Raw genomic sequence first — 20,799 nt, forward strand, 5'->3', positions numbered from 1 at the left:
TGGTTTGTGCTCTGAGATGAACTGTCAGCTGCGGGACCTTATATAGACAGGCGTGTGCCTTTCCAAATCATGTCCAATCACAACTGCTTTTTCCTCCGGTGAACTCCAATTAAGCTGCAGAAACATCTCAAGGATGATCAGGGGAAACAGAAGGCACCTGAGCTTCATGGCAAAGGCTGTGAATACATGTGCTTTCTCAGTTTTTTTATTTTTTATTTTTTCAATAAATTAGCCCAAAACCTAATTTTTTTTGTGTGTAGAATTCTGAGTAAAAATAAATGTAATACTTTCCAGATGCACTGTATATAAGGTAATATTATCGATACACTGGTAACCAGTGTAAAAAAAATCAGTAAAACAAAGGAGGAACTGAAGGCAAATAAACCACTTACATGGTACATTTATTTTGTCATCAGAAAATACATGTTTGTGACATCATCGTCATAACACTGCATTTTCTTTGATGCCTGTTTGTATTATTGCGCATTTATGGTTTTCCATTAGAACAAGGGATGCGTGTGAGGCATAAATCAGTACCTGTTTACGTGATGAACCGTTTGACCGCATGGAATGCAATTGATTTGCTTCCCAGGAATTAAATCAATATGAATGATGTGTGCTCAATTATGTCAAGGAAAAGGTCAAGAAAACACTTGATTTTTTTTTTTTTTTAAGAGGGGGAAGAATTGTTCAAGTAATTGTAACCTGTAATGCTGTGTTTTTTAATGATTGTCAGTGATCTTGGGTGTGCACATTTTTTTTTAGGCTGAAGAACCTGAGGTGATGGGTGTGACCTTAGTAATAACTACCCCTTCGCTGGAAAAGCACACCGGGCTTAAAAGCCACAGCAAGTGCACATAAACCCGGTGATCCAGCAGCACCCGGCTGTAAAGCGGGTTAGGTGGCGGGTGCTGATGATGGGTGAGTGCTGGGCTTTGTGCGTCGACTGCTGACTGCTCCTTTAATGGAGGCCACGTGCCGACCTAAGGGGTGAATTATGGGTGCTAAGGACAGATGACCTTGTTGCCACTCTGGGTTCTCTAATCAGCCCTGACTGGACGTTGCGGCCGGTGCTCTCAGCCTCCTCCATTTTGCCCTTGCTTGCCCTTGTGGAAGGACTCTGCTCTTTATGGACCAGCGTGAGCGATGAGCGCCCCCCCTAGAGCATGACGGAAAAGACGTCTTTATTTTTCACTCGCTTGTTTGTGTTTCCGCATCTCTGGCTGAAGTGAGGGTTGATATTGAGTTGGGGGTTTCTGTCTGTCTGAGCTGGTAGCACTTCCCTTTCAATACATGCTGCTACGGGGGAAGAGGCTGTCAAGAAAGGAGGGAGGGCGAGGGAGAGCAGTAAACAGCAGACCGCAGCAGTGCTATCTAATGGATCAATTTGTAATGAATCTGTTGCCTCAAGCTGTTGATAGATTCTACACAGAAATTACTGCCTTTTTTTTTTCTCGCTTGCCCTCTTCCTTTTGTAAGAAAGGAACACGTTCAGTCTCGACAGATCTTTCAGCCTGTAAAGACAAAGATTTTCTGAGGGTCAGTCGCTCCCTCTCTTTCTCTGGCGCCTTCATACCTGTGAGATCCTCACCAGTCATCAGCTTTCTTCAGTTGATCTTTTAAAATGTATTCATTTAGCATTAATAGATCTCCACGCTACTAAGTAGACGTGTGCCATTGAGCAAGAGAGTATATTGAAATGAAACGCAGATAAAAGCACAACCACCCCTGGGTTGTTCTGTTGTCTTGGGGTAATTGTAGGTGAAAGCAGCCACAGTGAACGATAAAAGCTGAGGATGACGGGCGGTGTAAAATAGATTTTCTTTTCAAAGCCAGTGGTTGAATTAGATTGACAGCCCTTTCAAGGGGCTGTCTGAATGACACCGTTGTTGTACAGGTTCTCCTTAAGGCAGCCATTCACCGTGCAGCAACAGCAGTCATCAAGTCACATTGTGGCTGCATTTTCTGTAAAGCTGTACGACGATGCCATTGCATATGTGACACTTCAGAGTGTACAATAAAATCATTCACATTTGATTCAAAAATTATGTGCGTCTTTAATGATTACAAGCCTTGGCAAAAACTGCCATATGTACTTAATTGGCTTTGTGTAATATACTTATTTATTTCATTTTAAAGCCATTGCTTTTTTTTCCAGATTTTCCACTGAATCATTCAGTGCTGACATAAAAATGTAATAATTCTAAAAAAAATAATAGTTATTTTTTTTTACTGTGGAATTGTTCTTAATATCTATTTTTTAGTTTCCACCATTTTATAATAAGATTGAGATTTGGAGTGTTTGCTGGCCGTATGATTGAGTTCATTTGTTATTCCTGATGAAAAGGTTAAGTAGCTTGCTTGCATGCTATGGACAGAATTATTGTCATCCTGAAAAATTGCTTCATCATCAAAACTGTCTGAAATTTCAGACCTGCACCTGTACAGAGACAGTAGAGACAATTATTACCGTATCCACTGGTACCTTGCCTGACATCGTATATGCTGTCACCATTACATTTTCTATTAGAATGGCACCAACCAAATGTTCCACCATTATCATCATTACAATGCATATTTCATCACTGGGTATCGCTTTCATTCAGTCATCCACTCTCCATGCTTACTTCCCTTTTGCCCCACCGCAGTGGTGTGTTTTTTTTTACATGTGAATCCTATTTCATACAGTTCTCTCCCGTTTCTTCCCATTTGTTTTTCGTCTGGTTTGTTGTGCATTTTCTATTTTCCAGGCACCCTGCTTTGACTTTTCTCTCCTGATGTTTTGACTAAGGCATCTTTTGCCTTTTTATAAGCTTCCAGTTTTATTTACACTTGTACCAAATTTTAGACACAACTGACTGGGAGTTTTTTTTTTTTTTTTTTTTTTTTTTTTTTTTTTTTTTTGATCCTCTTCTTTTGTGCCATTTTCCATTGTTTCATTTGGCATCTGTTGTTGGGGTCATGTTTCCCTTTCATAAGACAAGCTTGGTAAGATCTATAATCAACTGATTCCATTTTTTTTTTTTTAAATATATAAACTGCTGCTTGTAATGTGTTTCAGGTACGCGTCACAAAGCTGTAAAGCCGGGCCTTGTAGACGTTAGTCATCACTGTGGTCACGTTGTTGGTTTCGGTTTTTAGTCCAAATTTTGTGACCGTGTCAGTTTGTGGTCATAGGCTGTTTTTTCAATTGCGGATGTGAGAATGACACGCTGAGAGCTGAGCAGTAGCAGGTTCACGCTTAATCACGTATGTCAATCACGCATGGCCATTATTTTGGACTTTTTTTATTTTATTTAAATTTTTTGCTTATTCTTGTGCTTTCAAGTGCAGGAATTCTAAAATGAGTTTTATGCTTCAGTGTAGAACCGTTATAAATGAGTAGCCCCTTTTGTGCACTAAAACACGCTAATCCTGGTGCTTGCTTAGATTACAAGGACTTCCTCATGAAAAAAACATGGAACTAGCCAGATTAGGTGACAGAAATACAATAAAGCCAAAGTCAACAGTGTTATTGATTTTATTCAAATCTTTCTGGTAATAAGTGCCATCGAGATGCAGGGGCTGAGCTCCTTGTGCCTTGGTGTTTTCACCCCATTCAGACCCCACTTTTCCTCGGCAGTGGTGTTTAGTTGATGCTGGCAAATTTCATCTTTTTGGTTTGGTCAGGGGAACTCCTCCATCCTGGCAGTCGTGCACTGAGCTGCTGTCTCCACCGTGCCTGGGCTGCATCGGGTGGACCGATTTAAAACCTGACGTGGCGCTGCTGTCTAAATTGGATGAGCGAACGTTTACACGGCTCTTATTTACGTGTACGTCAAGCTACGTCTCTGTCGCTCAGCCATGCCAAGCTCCTGTTATGTAAGACGATGCCTCAGAAATGCTTAGCCTTTCTAAACATTTACAGTATAAACCCCGTTAGATAGAGGTCATCTTTGTTGTTTATTCCCCTTTAAAGGGTCTGCCCTTTAGAGGTCTGAAACCGAACATTGTCTCCTTGGTGAAATGCCCGTGTGCTCCGGCAAACGTCGTCATGAAAATGTATGTATGTATGTATGTATGTATGAAGAAGAAGCCGGGCTTCTGATGGGGAAAGCCACTTGTAATTATCAAAATGGATCTGCAGGCTCCCGCTGTAATAAAGACCGAGAGGCAGCTGAACCGGCAGGCTGGAAAAATATAAAGGGAAATCAGCCGCTCCACTTCCTGTCTCTTGCGCCAAACGCTGAGCGGCTGAAATACTAATTAGCCGGGAGGGAGACGAGCTGGACGTTGCATGCTCCGACGCTCTGTCTACTCTTCCTCTCTCCCCCATTTTTAATTTATATATATATATACACACACACACACACACACACACACACACACACACACACACACACACACAGACGGAATATATTATATTATATATATATATATACACACACACACACACACACACAGACGGAATATATATATATATATATATATATATATATATATATATATATATATATATATATATATATATATATATATATATATATATATATATATATATATATATATATATTACAGACGGAAAGATGTGTGTGATGGCGGCAGAGGGGAGTGTGGCAGTCTGCCGCAGTGTGTCGGCAAGCCGAAGACGGCCTTTATGGCGGTTATCAGTACTTATGTAAAGTGCGGAGGCGGGGGGGGGCTCTCTGCATTGATCTCTCTATTGATTTGTAACACCGTTGTGTGTTTCTGATGGCGGCAAGGCCCCCACCGCCCTTTCGCCCCTCCCTCCCCCCCTCCCCCTCCTTTATCTCAAGATTGCGGTGCACGCTGGAATGGCTGTTACTGCTGTCAACGTTCCCTTTTTTTTTTTATAATTACGAGTTCCTCACATGCAGCCCTTTTATCACTCGGCGAGCAGTTAGCCGAATTATGCATGTGAGTGTGTCGCGCTCCGGATATGTCATTTTTTATGCGCGGCTTTCTCATTTTCATGTGTGAAACCCAGACATCTGTGTTTCATTTGTCTTGCCGCTCTCTCTCCTTTGTTATTTTTCTCTTTCCTGCCCCGTCGTTCCTGCCTCTCGCTCCCTCTCTGCTTACCTGTAATCCTGTTTTATCTGTGTGGAGGGCTGTGAGAGCTGCAGGTTTGTGTGGTTCCCCCGTCACTGCCATCTTTGTTGTTGAACAGACTGAACCGCCTGTGGGGACTGACTGACAGAGAGGGGAGTATATATGCAGCTGGGGTCCCCGTGGTGTTCCTCTGGGGAGCTGTGACACCCCCTGAGCTGGTGGTTGACCTTGCTGTCAAATTCACACTCACCTGTTCTTTTGTTTTTTTTTTTTTTTTTTTAGATTTAGTCATTTTTTGATTCTGCCCATTACATGTACATGGGACAGGGCAAAGTACAGTGAAACTATCATTAAAATATTTTTAATTAAAACATTTTTACTGCCGTCTTGTCAGGCATAGCATCTGTAAATTTTCTATTGTTCTGCTTTCGACTAGAATTGGCACAAAGAGAATTGTTGATTTTTCATTTATTTACTTGGTTTACAGAACCAAAAAAAAAAACAAAGGTCAAGAACCATGGGTCCAAAATCGAGTTTTCAACCCATATTTACAACCCACGTTTCTTTCCATTACTGCTCAGTGAGTTTTTCTTTGCCACTGTCTCCTTTGGCCTGCTCACTAGGGGCTTTGAGCACTTTATCTTATTCATGTTAGATAAAAGACAATCTGTTTAATTATTCAAAAATTCAAGACTATTGCCCATTCACAGTAGAATTAGATCAACCAGATAACAACACACCAGCATTAGCTACAGCATAAACTCTTTTCCTCTTTGTAATCTTTGCACGGGATTTTTGTCTGCAATTTCATAAAACAATATGCAATTAATTTTCCCCTCGGTATATAAACTGTTTCTGTTTTAATATATCTCCACTGAATGAATCAGTCACTCAAATGTGCATAGTGTAAGATAAGCGCAGTGGTTTTAAAAAGTTTGATGTTCCACTCTTTTCATTATTGCTCTCTCAATAATAGTATGAGGAGCACAAAAACCATATATTTTGATATTTGTGTCACGATGTGTATCGTGTCTTATTTTTTTTCCTGCAGTAGCTTCATTTACAGCACTGCTTTAAAGCTTTAAGCTTTTCCCCTGGAGGCAATTTGTAAGTAATTCACTTTAGGAAGTCCTTTTTTATAAAAAAAAAAAAAAAAAATTCCCTCTTGCCAGTGAATTTGCCCAATTAAAGGTCAAGCAGTGTGTATTTGATTTATAAAGACTGTTTGTGTGTTTTATTTGTTAGCAGTTTGTGTGCCTTATGGTTTTCAGTCGGTTTGCATATGTTTGATATTACTGGTATCTGTTTGGCTTATTCGAGCATGACTGTGTGTGTGTGTGTGTGTGGAATCTCATCTTTCACCCTGGAGTCAGCTGTCACCTCACAAAGCAGTCTTTCCTGTATGCAATTATCCCATTGTCTCCCACGTAAGCAGGAATTAATGGAGGCGAAGAGCGGCAAGCTCTGCATTTTGTCCGTTGAGGCGCAGCGCGACGTAATGGAAGCCAAACTGCACTCCCGACAGCTGGGGTTTAGATTTCAGTCCTGGGCGAAGCGGCTATGTCACACGGTGCCAGCGGGCCACTCTGCGATGAGTCGGAAACACAATCACTCTCCCGCCGCCTGTCTCTCTGATCAAGCCCAGGCGCTGGAAATCGCACATAAAAACAATGCACCCTGCCTCACCGCTTTCCTCCCCTGAGCCCGTTTTTTTTTTTTTTTGTCTTTCTGCCGTAGCCGTGGAAACAACAAAAGGAGGAGGGGAGTAAAGAAAGGATGGACTCTCCCTTTCGCTTTTCTCCTCTTTTACCTTCTTGTGCCTTTGGAGGCTAGTCTGCCTTGTAAATGGCGGTGTGGCGATAAGGATGATGAAAAGGAGCAATATGGGTGACCTTTTGGATGGAGGAGAGAGAGAGAGAGAGAGCGAGAGAGAGAGTGAGTGAGTGAGTGAACAAGAGCGTGAAAGCGAGAGAAGGGGAGCTGTCTGAAGAGTCACAGCCTCAGACTGGAAAATGACAGGCGTGCCTTAATTGTTTCAGACACTTGAAATGAGGAACAATAATGTGCTAACTGTTGGTTCTTCAGGATTGTGGTCTCTCTTCAAAAAGTCTTGTGCATCACAGAAATCCAGAGCACCTTCTCTGTCTGTCTCCATCTTTGTGTATGGAATGTCTGTGGAATTTTGAATACAAGTCACGCATTGATTAACACATTCATTTTAACAGCCCATATATATATATATATATATATATATATATGTGTGTGTGTGTGTGTGTGTGTGTGTGTGTGTGTGTGTGTGTGTATATATATATATATATAATGAGACACACACACACATTGTGTGTTTTGTAGATGTCTCTTTAAGACACAGAATGAGCAAGTATGTTATTGCTGAACGTGTGGGGCAGGGCCCTGCTTCTGTGTGGGCAGGATGAAAGGCTGCCCTCTCTGGCTGGGTGTTTGTGTTGGTCTCCGCAGCGCCGCAGTACTGCCTGATTTGACTTGGTAATGCGCTGTTGATGAGTCTGGGGGGAAATCGGCCAGAGGAGTGCGAGTGCTCGACGAAACCACTACGCTAAATACACAGTCAGGGCTGCCGATAAAAGGGGAGAATGGAGTGTTGGGGGAAGGGGGTGGAGAGGGGGACTGTAAAGGTGATATAGCCGTCAAACGTCAACGCGTTATTCCTGAACGAAGGCGGAAGGCCCCCTTGGTCTTTGGCGGTCCCATTTTGACTTTATATTGGTGAGAAAGGCTCAAGATTTTTAATATTGTTTGTGTCCTTGTTAGTCTTTTGCCTCAGGTTTTGGGAGACTTTGTGTGAAGCGGATAGGATGGAGAGATTATTCAGCATTGTTTGAATGCATGAAAGAGAAGCTGAGTGCTGTGGAGATAAGGGGCCGGGCATTCGTCTCTCTGATGCTTTTCAGCAGTACAGGTTTTTATTGCGACCGCTGCTTTTCTTCAGTAGTTTTTTTTTTCCTGTTCTTTTCAGCTAATCAAGCTCTCACACACACACACACACACACACACACACACACACTGAGGATGAGGACGTTGACCTTGAACTGAGATAATGAACTTGAAGATTAACTGTAGTTAATTTCCACCTCTGTCTGTAATTCATTCCCCATCCCTGCTTTAATGAAGGAAAGCATATTGCGAGCGCTATTTTCAAAGCGCTGTAATAGATATAGGGGACTTGGGGCATGTTCTCTAATGTCACGTCCAGCACGTCCTCAGGATTTACAGAAATAAACCGATGCGAAGAAGAACGTGCTAGATATCTGCATCTTGGACCGGAGGAACTAACTGCTCGCGCTCGGTTTTCTTTACGTGTCGTTATTTCTGCCACACAGAAGATGGAACTTCACGTTCATTTTGAATTAAATCATTCAGAATGAGGATTTAACCCACTCCCATAAATATGTCACATATACAAAAGTGATTTTGTTTCAGCCCCCAATCTTACAATAATGTACCAAAATGTGCACAACGTTTTTTTTTGTACACCTTGTTAATACACTTAAATAAGAATTGTGGTCTTCAGTAACTCGTCTCAGCAAGCAATATTTTTCCCCAAATTTCAAAACCTGCCCAATTCCTTCATCCTGTGTTTACCTCCACTTTCCTTTCTAATACTAACACTTGTTCACGGCATCGTTCAGCAGAGTTTCATCACAAACTCCAGGCCACATCCACTACAAAACATAAATGGCAATTCTCAGTGCTTTTATTCAAGAATTCTGTTGTGCGAACTAGGAACACATCCGATGTGCTGCGCCTGCTATACAGAAAACAGCTACAGTGGGTTTTTATTTATTTATTTATTTTGCACATTTACAGATATTTGCTCTGCCTCACTGACACTGCTAAGAACAACATCTGTATTGGTATCGCGGTGGGGGATACGTCTCCAGTTAATAATACTGCTCCACCAGGCTGATCCACGGCGGGGTGGGAGAGCAGCAGGAAATCAGCGGCCAGCTCGGGATCAATACAGGAAATGACTGTCCTGATGCTCTGAGGGGAGAGAGAGAGAGAGATGGGTGAAGGGGGTGGAGGGGTGGAAGGATAGCAGCAGCAGCAGATGTGGGTGGGGTGGATGGAGGCTGCAACAGCTGTGCTGCCATTGTGTGGGGGGCTGTTTATTTAGTGATGTGGTAATGATGCTTGACCTTTTCATTCAATCCTCAACTCAACCTTTTAACACGCAATCACGTCACCAAACACACACACACACACCTCTGGGTTCTCTGAAAATCCATGTGTGTGGTCTGGGTTTGTGTCTGTGTAAACCTTCTCTTAAAGGCAGCATTGTAACGCTTAACCAAAAATAAAAACATTCATAATCACTAGATCAACCAATGATCTGCCGTTCACATAATTAATTTTTATTAGGATACAAAAGTCATGGTGTCCACGTTATTTTTTCTGTTCTCTTAATCTCTCACACACACACACACACACACACACGTTTCTCTTTGTTGGAGCTGGTGGACTGCCGTTCCCTTCATGGTCTGGCAGCCCCAGGAGTGGATTGTTTCAAATTAGCATGCATTAGAGGGTTTTGTGCAGAGTGCTTAATTATGCAAGATTGCACTAAACTGTCCATGTTATGATTAGACAGTTTCTCCAGAATTGCGGGCAGACACACTCCAGCTATAACCTTAATCTCTTCATTTCCTTCAGGGGGGGTGGGGGGTGCGGAGCAGTGGCATGGATGGATGGAGGCGGGGAAGGAGGAGGTGGGTGTGTGTGTGGGGGGGTGGGTGGAGTCTGAAAGGGAGATGAAACTGTCTACACATTGCCCCCCCCCCTTGTCTATTTTTTTTTAGTTTTTTTTTTTTTTTTTTTTCCAGCAGAGGTTGTTTTTCACCCTTTTAAAAATCTTCAGATATAGTTTTGTTCTATTACACCAAAACGGAGTGGGTTTTTTTCCCCCCCTGTGCGAGTTTGTACTGTGCCTCTTTCATCCCTGGGAAGGTGTGTGTGTGTGTATGTGTGTGTGTGTATTTCATCTTGGGCAGCTTGTGTAGTGCACGCTGCAGCGGAGCCTCCCAGGAGAAGCCCATTATACAGGAGAGATACCAAACCATGAATCATTTACGCCAACCTTACACCGACACACAGCCTGCATTTTTAATAAGGGATTATTGCATTTCATAAACAGAGCTCTAAAAAATTAAAATAATATTGATCGGTCCCCGGGCCAACCTGGGAGACGGGTGTCATTTTCACCATCGGTGCTTGTCTCACTTGTGTTTTTGATTTTGTCGAAAATAGATCATTCTTCTCACAAGTCCATTTATTCAACCAGGTCTTCTGGCAGATCTGCGGACTATCATTAACCGATCGTTAGGCGAGGACACGCGGTATCCGTTTTAGATATGGTACGGCACGGGTAGGTTGTGGGCTGCGTTTCAGGTGTCAAGTAAAGAGAAGCGCATCTCTTCCTCGCAGGGCATGGAGGGGAGCTGAGCCCCCCGACTGAGCTGCTGTTTTGCCCGCCAGTGCTGTCAGAGGTGCCGTGTGATACAAATAATCGCTTTCACCTCTATATTACAGATCATTCAGTTAAAACCTGCGCAAATACACACCGTTCGGCGCGCTCTCCCCCTCTTTCTCGCCTTCCTTTTCCTTCCTCTCTTTCCCTCTCTCAGGAGTGCACTCCAGTTTCTGTGTAAATAGCACATTCGCTGATGAGAAAAAGGAGGGGGTGCGCTTCCATCTCCACGAGGGGATTAGCGGAACCATTTTATCACTTATTAATGTGCGTCTATCTCTCCCAGTGACTGGTCCTGTTCTGCCTCTGAACAGGATATAATTGAATCTTTGTGACATGTGTGCATAATATTTCACTGCAGCGTGCTTTTTTACCATGGCGCGGCTAAATATCGCAATTGTGAAAATCGCTGGTCTGCATGACTGCTTGATTCTGATTGGCTGGTAGGGGTGTGTTAAAACCACGTAACGTGTAAGCCATACATTAGCAAGCTATGTAACCACGGTAACCTGCTGCTTCTGAAATAACACAATTTTATCAGTGTTGGCATACAAAAGACTGAAGACTGTTCCCTTTTTTCATTAATGCTCTTGGTATAAAATGAGTACCAAGTCCTTTCATTCACACCTCGGCACATAATGTACAAATATATTATGTAAACGTGTCATTGCATATCACCATGTGCTCAACTATAATGAATGGTTCCTAATGGCTCTAGTTGTAATATCGAGTTTGTAGGAACACGTCCTTTGTGTGAAATTGTGTGCAATTCACAGTAGTTCCAGATGTACTTTTTGTTTTCTCACTTGAACATTTAGGCAGGTTTTTTTATATATTATTTTATGGGTCTTTTAATAGTTGTAAAGGTCCTGGCGTTGAACATGGTGTTGAAAGGCAGTTCTGTGCAGTCACTCTTGGCTCATTGATAGCACTGTTATTGCAGTCTTTGGCCTTTGTGTTGCAACAGACAGACTTAGGCTGATCTTTTTAACCGTCCTTGCAGATTGCCTTCAGCAGACAATGCTAATGGTAGTGAATCGGGGCAGCCGTACAGCCATATAAAACAGGATTTACATGGCAGCTTATGGAACGCGAGTGGATTAGCGGGGCTTTAGCGGGGCGTAGACGGGATTCATTTTGCCGCGCGGCCCTTGTGTTTTTCCATGTAGCCGTCTGCCAAGGAATACTGCTACTGATCAGGTAGGTTGACCTCTGTTTGGCTGTTGCCCTGTTGAATGGGTTTATGGTTGTGGCCGGTAATGCATGTTAGGGTTAATAGGACTGTAGCAGCCACACCCTACTTATTCTGTTCGCAAGGGTGTTCGGTAGGGAACCTGCATGCGTGTCAGTGCACAAAAGTGTAAACTCCCTGTCTTCTGTGCTTTTCATAACCTGTGCTGCGGATTAATTTCTATATGAACTACAAACCCAACCAGCCGAGAGGGAAAACGTGGCCTCATTCATTCAGTGGAAAATATACATTTTACTTGCTCCATATTTATGTATTTGTCTTGTTTGTTATTAGCATTGTGCGAGAGGCTGAAGGCTTGTAACTGTGGACTGTATCTTCTTTGCCACTGACAGCTGTGATGGGTCGGAACAAAAAGCCCCCTATCTTCACTCACCCCCCTCCCCCAAGCCGGGTGACAGGCTGCGTGTTGCAGCTGCGTCACATGGGTGGAGGAGTGTGTGTCAGTTTGTCTATTGGAATAGATTTGTGCAGGTGTGTGTGTAGGGGAGGCGTTACAGGTTACAAGCTTGTGTATTAGTAAGGGAAAGGGGACGTATGCGGTAATGGGACGAGTCCCTTCTGACTGTCGCGTTTCATGTACTCAAGGACGCACCGTTTCTTGATTCAATGTGATTTTTATTTACCCGTTTAGATTATTGGGGCGTGTCACTTAGGGTGGTGATTAATTGGCGCTGACCGCAAATGCAGGACGTGACTGAGAGTCCTCGGTGTGACACATGCACAAATACAGGCTCTCTTTCTTCTCCCCCACACACACACACACACACACACACAAGTCCCATGAGTAATTGCCTTTGACTGTTCCTCGCAGGAGCAGTGATAGTGATTCCTCAGTCACTGAGAGCTGCGTAATGCCGCCTGATGCCTGGAGGTGTCTGGCTCCCATCAGTGTGTCCCACCGAGCCGAGCCAGGGCTCTTAAACCCGTGCCTTTTGTGGCGCTTTATTAAAGACACCGCTCCGCGCCCTGTGCTGATTTCGTTTGATTCCTACAGCGATGGCAGCGCTGTCATGGCTGATAAAACACTGCGCACGGGTCCTCCACGTGGAGACACCGTTTATGCTGCTGTCATCCAATCCCTTCCACTCTGGGTGGGTTGGATACCACACTGCACCCTGATGTGGACAGTCATTCAACAGTTCGTCTTTTTTCCACACGCTTTCGAGCCATGCATGCTTTATGGGGATTTATTGGGCTTGTGTGTGTCTCTGTGTTTAACCTTTTGGTTGACAGAGATGTGATTCGGCATAGATCGGTGATTGATGCTCTCTCCAGACTTTGCTGTTTCTGTTGAAATCTTTGTTGAGGTTTTACCTTTTTTTTTTTTTTTAATGATATTTTGCCCATTCAGGTGTTAGCAGACTGCTCTTGTTAGAGAAAGATTAGCGTCCAGCTAAAGGTGCTCACGCGAAGCCTTGTAGGTTGCTGTTATTCTAATGAATTTCTACAAAGCCACAGGAGAATGCCCTTGTCTGTCACACGGCCAGTGGAGGAAGGTTGAAGTACTTAAAGCATGGTCTGTTTGGCCGCTTGGATGAAACGCAAGGGTCGCCCACCCTGCAGGCTCAGACAGGAGCCTGTAATTTAGGGACGGATATTTCAGAAACGATGCTAATGCAGTCCACCGAGGCTCTGCTCTTAATGGAGAAAAATGACTTTCACAGGTTTTTAAAAACCCAGCAGTTGGTACCGATGTAATTTTGCACCTGCAGTTTGACAGGAGGGGGGCAGACAGCTGGGCCAGCACATTCATGCCAGTTTGGAAAAGAAATCACTTTAACTGTCGGTACGTCGGAAGGTGGGATTATGTGAAGGCCTCACCAGAAAAACACTCACAGCACAAGACCGCGTTATTAAATACTATTTTAAGATAACACTATTAAAAAAAGGTCTACTGCAGTAGCCACTGTAACAAGGCTTCATGCTACGGCTGGGTGATATGGCGTGCAAATAATATTGTGATATTGTGTAAGCTTGAAAATCCCTCTAAATCAATGTATAAATGCTAAAATTTTGTTGAACTACGACCAATGTGCACATTGTGACACATTGACGCACGACAAATAGAAACGGAGCATTGAATTGGGCTCTCAAACCAAGATGGAGGAAAGGCTGATTGTAGTGATGTAATTCAACCATACCATCTTACCGTGATGCCACGGCGAAAAACGTGCAAACGAGTTCTCTGGATGGGCGGAGTATATTTTGATGTACATCATGCTCTGACAAACATTTGTACAAATCAGCTCCATTTTTACATTTCTTTAATCATCTTTTATATACTCGGTGTGTGTGTGTGTATAGATTATTTGTTGTATTATTTAAAATTATGATTTTTTTTAATAATATTTTGCAGTTTCCTATCATGTGATAATAATAAGTTAATAACAATCAAAAGTATTAATCATGTCGAACAAGTTACTGTTTACTCATGATGTTCTTTTAGGATTTTCGAGGATAGCCTTCCTAAAAATTGTTTGTTTGCAGTTTTTGCTCTAATTTTGTAGACAAATAAATCAAACCATTTCCACAACCCTTCGCTCCATTCATCACTGGTCACTTTCCGAACAAAGAACCACCGCTGACGCCATCAGTGTCAGCAAGTGACATGAAGTACGTGGCATCTCGACACAACTCAGTCAGTCTCTAGCGCTACACACTGATGATAAAAAGGATCATGAGAAAGACAGAGAAAGAGAGAAGGTGCTATTTGTGTGTCGGTGTTTTGGCCCAAAGCTTCAGGCTTGGGCTCAAATACACATGCTAAATATTTCGCAGGGGAGGGGTGGAGGGCAGCTAAAGGTTTTCACACCCATTGTTGAGAAACAGGGCTGCCAGAGAGGCTATTTAAGGGCAGATGGAGCACCACTCCCACTGGTATGTGTGTGTGTGTGTGTGTGTATGTGTGTGTACATGCTTATTTGCTTGTTCCTGTCTGAAAGCGGTTTGTCCATCAGTTAGAATGTTGTGGTGTGGAAGTGCAGCAAATAGTCATTTTGATGCCGTCAAGTCAGTATTGATCTAAAGCTTGCTGGAGGGGCACAGTATTAGCTGCCCCCCCCCCCCCCCCTTAAGTTAATAAGTGAGCTGTAATCACTTTTTAGATGTAAGTGTTGCCAATGTGTTATAAATAACCACTAAATTAAATGTCAAAAGGTGCCCCCCCCCCCCCCCCCCCCTCTCTCTCTCTCTCTCTCTCTCTCTCTCTCTCTCTCTCTCAGCTGTTCTCTGCCTCCCTCTCTCTCTCGGACTATGGTGTTTTGTAATTAAGCGTGCCGTGTGGGCGCTGCCCATGGCGATGGGGTGGCGAGGGTGGGGCGCATGTCTCGGCGGAGCGCTGCTGCTGCAGCAGATTAGGTGTCAGATGCAGGTGTAAGTGAGGTGCTGATGAGAGAACTCGGGGGATTGGGGCAGTGATGCCCACAGAAGGCTGATCACTGGGGCGTGGCAAACAACACCGGCTACGCGCTGCGCCGTCGTCACGGTAGCAAAGCGCGGGCGGGGGGTGGGGGGTGACCTCGTGCTGGATGAGCCCATCAGACTTTGGGCCCCATTAATTAATTATGTTTGCATGGTACCAAACTAAATAGGGCATCTAAGTGTGTTAATACATATGGTGTGTTATTTATTTATTTATTAGGGCAGCCCAGTTTGGGATTAAACAGAAGCCAGTGGGCGCTATTTCTGAACTGGCAATTAGCTCTACCACAAAGTAAGGTGTCCTCAGGATTCCCATGAATAGATAACACAAGAACGAAGCACTTGGTAGTTATCTGTACCCTGAAGAAGCCCCTTTCTGTTGGTGGGGAATTATTTAGTCTTTAAGTGTATTTTTATTAACCGTGTTTATAATGTGAGGAGCCTGATGATTGACAGCTGCCACACACGCTTCTACTTCAATCTGGACGATTTAAACCTGCACACAGCAATACGACACATGCGCAAACATCATGAAAAGATGTGTATATTTGGTATTTAGTCACACAAATTCTTTACCTTACACTAGTCTTCCCAGTGGAATAAAACAGGGCTCTTTCCAGCTTCCAGCATTCCTTCCAGCTTAATCTTATACAGGTTTTCTTTTAAGGGAGGAGTTTTTATTTATTTCTTACCCTGTCAGGGTTTTCAGAACGCAGGTGTGGAATGTTTTCTCCGCAGGTCAAACAAGTGTAAATGTCTGTGAATCATCAGTATTCTCGATTCAGATTGCAGAGAGATGTGAGTAGAGTTTTTTTTTTTTGTGTGTGATTAACTGTGCTTATTTATGTATTTGCAGTATTATTGTGTCAGTGAGAAGGCTCTTGCTTTCCCCTCAGTGAACAGCTGACATGAATAGGAAAGCCAAGACCCTGAGGTCACGCTGCAGAAACCTTCTCGTCTCTCCATTCATGACTTCTTTTATCTTTTTCCCCTCCTTCTCTGTTAGAATGAATGGGGCTACTCACGCGGCGGTGTGGCTGCGCTAATGATTGGGTTCTGCCGGGGTGATGGGTGTTTTTTGGGGGAAATGTAAATGAACAGGTTCTTTTTAATTAAAAAAGCCCGGGTGTATCCCATCTGCTGTTCTTTCTGTCTTAATGTTGGGGGGGGGGGGGGGGGGGGGGGGGTGTGGGGGGGGGGGGGGGGGGGGTGGTAGAGGGGTTTGAAGATGACAGTCAACTGCACAAAGAAAGTAGTATAGCAAAGGATACTGACAAATAGAGAAATGGCATGTGTATTTTTATATATATATATAAAAATATACCAATAAACCAGCTCATTTGGCTCATAGAACCCTGCTCATCTTACTTGTTATGAGTCCAGATGTGTGGATACATGAGCTGACAGACGTGTGGAGAGTGGATTTAAATAAATACATAGTATTTATACATGTTTTTCTTCCATTGTAAAAAAAAAAAAAAAAATGAAAAAGGAGGCTGTCCTTGAGAAGGTCTAATAACCTTGGTGATTTACAAATGGAAATCCTGATTGTCATCAACTTAATTAAGCTATTAGCAGTGAGTAAAATCACTGTTAGTTATAGATGTTATATACATGTTATTCATACCAGTATTAGTCAGCACCAGGGGTGGAAATGACTCAAAACTATTCTTTCACACTGTTTTGCTCATGATAAGTATGATATCACTATAATTCTGACTCTTTTGTCTACCTTACAATCATGGTTTTGGTGTTACTGGAGAAGAAGAAGAAGAGAATCCCTAATAGTGAAATTTCCAATCATAAATTTTTTTTTTTGAGACAAAAGACCAAAAAGGTGCAGGATAAGGGTTTTAACATTACTGACAAAAACAGCCTTTGGTTTGTCCTTTTTTCAACGTATTATTGTAAGCGTTCAACTGAAACCTGAATAAATCAGTGCTGGCTACCAGCGTATTGCTAATGTATAAAATGTACATTTTTTTTTTTTTTTTTACAGCATTTATCAGACGCCCTTATCCAGAGCGACTTACAATCAGTAGTTACAGGGACCGTCCCCCTGGAGCAACTTATGGTTAAGTGTCTTGCTCAGGGACACAATGGTAGTAAGTGGGATTCGAACCCGGGTCTTCTGGTTCATAGGCGAGTGTGTTACCCACTAGGCCACTACCACCCTATGTACAGTTATCCAGTATGTTGCTGTATCAGATTTTTTTTCTGTAATCAGTACAAACCAATTATTGGACAAATAATGAAGTACATAACTAGATTATTGTTGCTTAGCAACATATTAGGAAAAGCAACATAAAAACAAAGCATGGGGTCATGGGGGTCATACGTTTTTTTTATGGTTTTGAACTTTCAACCAGTCAGGATGGAACTGAAAAGGAGCAATACTATTCTGAGGTTCCACAGAACTTATTTCCATGAAGAGGGCAGTCAGGGTCAGTCATCAGTAAGACGGGAGGAAGTGCTCACGCCTGAAAATAGCTTCTCTGTAAAGGGATTGTGTCAGCAGCTTGTTCACCTTAGCTGCAACTCTGGGCCTCAGGACCCAGTGCATTCTGGGGCAGGTGATGGAGGCACAGTGTTAATCGAAGCCGCCCCCTTATGCTCTCTGTCCTTCGGGAGCCGTCTGCATTATGCTTCACTTTGCCTTCTGCCTCTTTTAAATCACATGACCAGAGCTGAGCTGCACTTATGAGTAGCAGGTCAGTTTTTTTTTTTTTATTTCCCTGCTGGAATTAATGGGCCTCTAAAAACAACAGTCCGTGTCAGAAGCGAGGAGCGAAACTCCGAATGATTTGCTTTGTTAGCTTGTTGCACTGACATGCGAATAAATCTCACATCCCTGCCTGCGTTTTCCATGCAGCACGCCCGGTTTCCACTTGCAGGCAGTAAATGAGGTTGTGATGTTAAATAAGTTTGCTGTAGTCTAAATGTTATTTCCCTGGGCTCTTTGGATGCTAACCCACCGTGAAGTGCTGTGATGACTTCAATGCCTGCACAAGCATAAACACACACACACGCACACACTTATGCACACCCACACATGCAAACACAGGCTTGCTCAGAGGGGGGAAAACAAGACTTGACTCTGCAGTGCAATCATTAGACCTCTCTCTCTCTCTTTTTTTATTTTTTTATTAACAGCTTAGCCAATAGGTTTTTAAACGGGCTCCGTTCTGTATTAAATAATGTCACCTTTTCAGGCCGCCTATTGCTCTGAGTGACACTTCACACCCCAAGCTGTGAGCAGCTTCATCCCTCGAGCTTTAATCAGGCATCATTAGTGCCCTGTTGTGTTGACTATGGGTCTGCTTCGCCTGTATTGTGCTGAAATTAGTTTTTAGCAGGCATCGGTTTGCTAGACAAGGGGATGGTGAAAGAAGACAAATGCAGACAGTGAGAATTCATCAGGCTGCCATACCTTTTTATCCAAATTCTGTCTGATGTTCGTTTGATCGCAGTGGATGGTGAAACCAGCACCATAGGACGTTTACTCGGTTTTTACGATTTCCTACAAGCAGGACGGAGGATACTTGTTTAAATAGGTCGTAGCAGAGTCCGTAATGTACAGATGCCTTTACAAATTGCTGAATGAATGAGTTCTCTTTTGCCTACCAGCAGCATGGTGTGTGTTCAGGTTACCAACTCCATTTTAAAAGGTTTAGCAACAGAAGCCTCTATTCATGGACTCAATGGCCGCGCCAGAACTAATTCTCCCCTCTTCCTTCTGTGGATTCTTTTTTATCACAGTGCACGTGGGGTCATGTGGAAAAATGTCTGTGGGTTTTGTCGAGGCGAATTAGGGGAAGCGAGCGTTTGGGCAAATATTTCAGATTTTTGACTCGTCGATTCCTATTGAAGTTAGATGGGTGCCTTTGGCTGATTTGGTTGTGGTTTACAGTTCCACTGGTGTTTTGGTCACGACTGTTGCCATTTTTTTAACTGCATTTAACCATGAAAGCTTTTGTTTCTTTAACCGGGAATAGGTTGAAACCCATGTTTTACTCCAGATAATGTCGTTCTCTAGATATCATCTCTAAGCACCTCGGCGATGGGCGCAGCACTGCAGTGACCTGGAGAGGAAATAACATGCAGGAAATGGGGCTGACCTTGCTATTGGCTGATTTGCGGGCTCAGCCTGTAAGTGAGAGCCATGTTTTTATTTTCCTGCGCAGGGTGCGGTGTCAAGGCGCATAACCCGCCTGCTTTTCTCCCCCAACCTCCCCCCCAGTGCAGCTCAGGAAGAATGTTAAATGTCAAGCAGCCAGGTCCCAGCCCTGTTTGTACTGAGCCAAGTGCAGCGGGTGGAGGACAGGATGTAGCTTTTGCAACTGGATTTACCGATTTTCATTCATTCCGAAAAATATGCCAGAGGGAATGTATCTGCCTCGGTCGGTTTGTGTTGAAACGCTGAAACAATACGTAATTTTTCAGAACCCGGTGGCCAGATTGAATTTTTGAGTTTAAGACGTAGTAGAATCAATTCTGCCCCTGGCTGTTATTCCCAGGGTGTGGCTTCTAGCCAAGCTGTAAATCAATGCACAACAGCACCAAACCGTTCTCAATTAACACCCGATTGTAGGCAATCATGCTAAAACGTATGACTGCTCTTGATATTGTCATTCTTTGATAAGAACAGACCAGTTACAGGGAAATATGGTAATATAATAGCACAGTCATTGGCCCCTGTCACTTCCTCGCCTGTCAGTCATCGCTGAGCGTGCACACTGAGAGATTTATGCCAATCGAGTGCCATGCTGGGCCGTTTCTGAGCAAGCTGTTGAACACACACACACACACACACACACACACACACACACACACACACACAATACCCACTTCACAAACCAGCCAGAGGAAGAGCACTTCAGCATTTTATTTCCCTACAAGAGGAACCATTATTCATTGTACTCCATTCAGAAATATCCACCATTAAAATAATCATCTTTTCACGACATGGCCACAGTCCCAGCCCCTTTTTTCAGGCCTTCAGAAGGTATATAGAAAGCATTTTATCACAAATAATATCATAGACCGAAAAGAATCTATGGTGTAAAAATAAACGTATTCAGTCCAAGTGTTATTCCAGATATGAAAGCATGTGGGATGGCTCTATACTCTTAATAACCAAGACTATGTTTAAATCCAGACCACTGACAATAACAGGAAACCACTGAAATAAAGTGCTAAGCCCTCAATTTCAGCAAATGAAGTTGGCTAAACGGTAATAACTTTTGACGTTCACCTCCCCCCACATATAGTTAACGGCTGAGCACCAGACCGGGGTGGGGTGGGGGTGCATCTGCTCTCACTCCGCTGCACAGCGTTAATAAATTGACCACAGCTGACCACAGCTTTACCGCTGACTCCTGATACTGCAGTTTTCTCTCGGCCCCTTCTCCCTGCCAGCGAGGGAAGGAGCGGGTACCACGCTTGGTCAAGCCGAGGGCCGCCAGTCCGTTTCTGGAAGGTTTATAGAGCTGCCGGATAATGCCCACTAATCAGCAGGTAATCTGTTTTCCTTGCTAATAATGTTCATCAAGGCAGATGATGACGAAAG

The 20,799-nt window shown here is 43.4% G+C and overlaps 1 protein-coding gene across 4 annotated transcripts in view; it reads left to right on the top strand.

Annotated features, from left to right (window-relative positions):
- Positions 1–20,799, top strand: part of rerea (arginine-glutamic acid dipeptide (RE) repeats a) — a 122,897-nt gene that overhangs the window by 9,093 nt on the left and 93,005 nt on the right. Inside the window, exon 1 of one of the 4 annotated variants that reach the window (XM_028992730.1) lies at positions 11,732–11,758. The exons of 2 other annotated variants lie outside the window; for them this stretch is intronic. The gene's annotated coding sequence lies outside the window, so the exon portion shown is untranslated. Of the gene's footprint in view, positions 1–11,731; positions 11,759–20,799 lie in introns of those variants that run through there. One more of the 4 variants, XM_028992725.1, reaches the window with a different exon arrangement.

The sequence above is a fragment of the Denticeps clupeoides genome, chromosome 10, assembly GCF_900700375.1.
Source record: "Denticeps clupeoides chromosome 10, fDenClu1.1, whole genome shotgun sequence".
Taxonomy (NCBI): domain Eukaryota; kingdom Metazoa; phylum Chordata; class Actinopteri; order Clupeiformes; family Denticipitidae; genus Denticeps; species Denticeps clupeoides.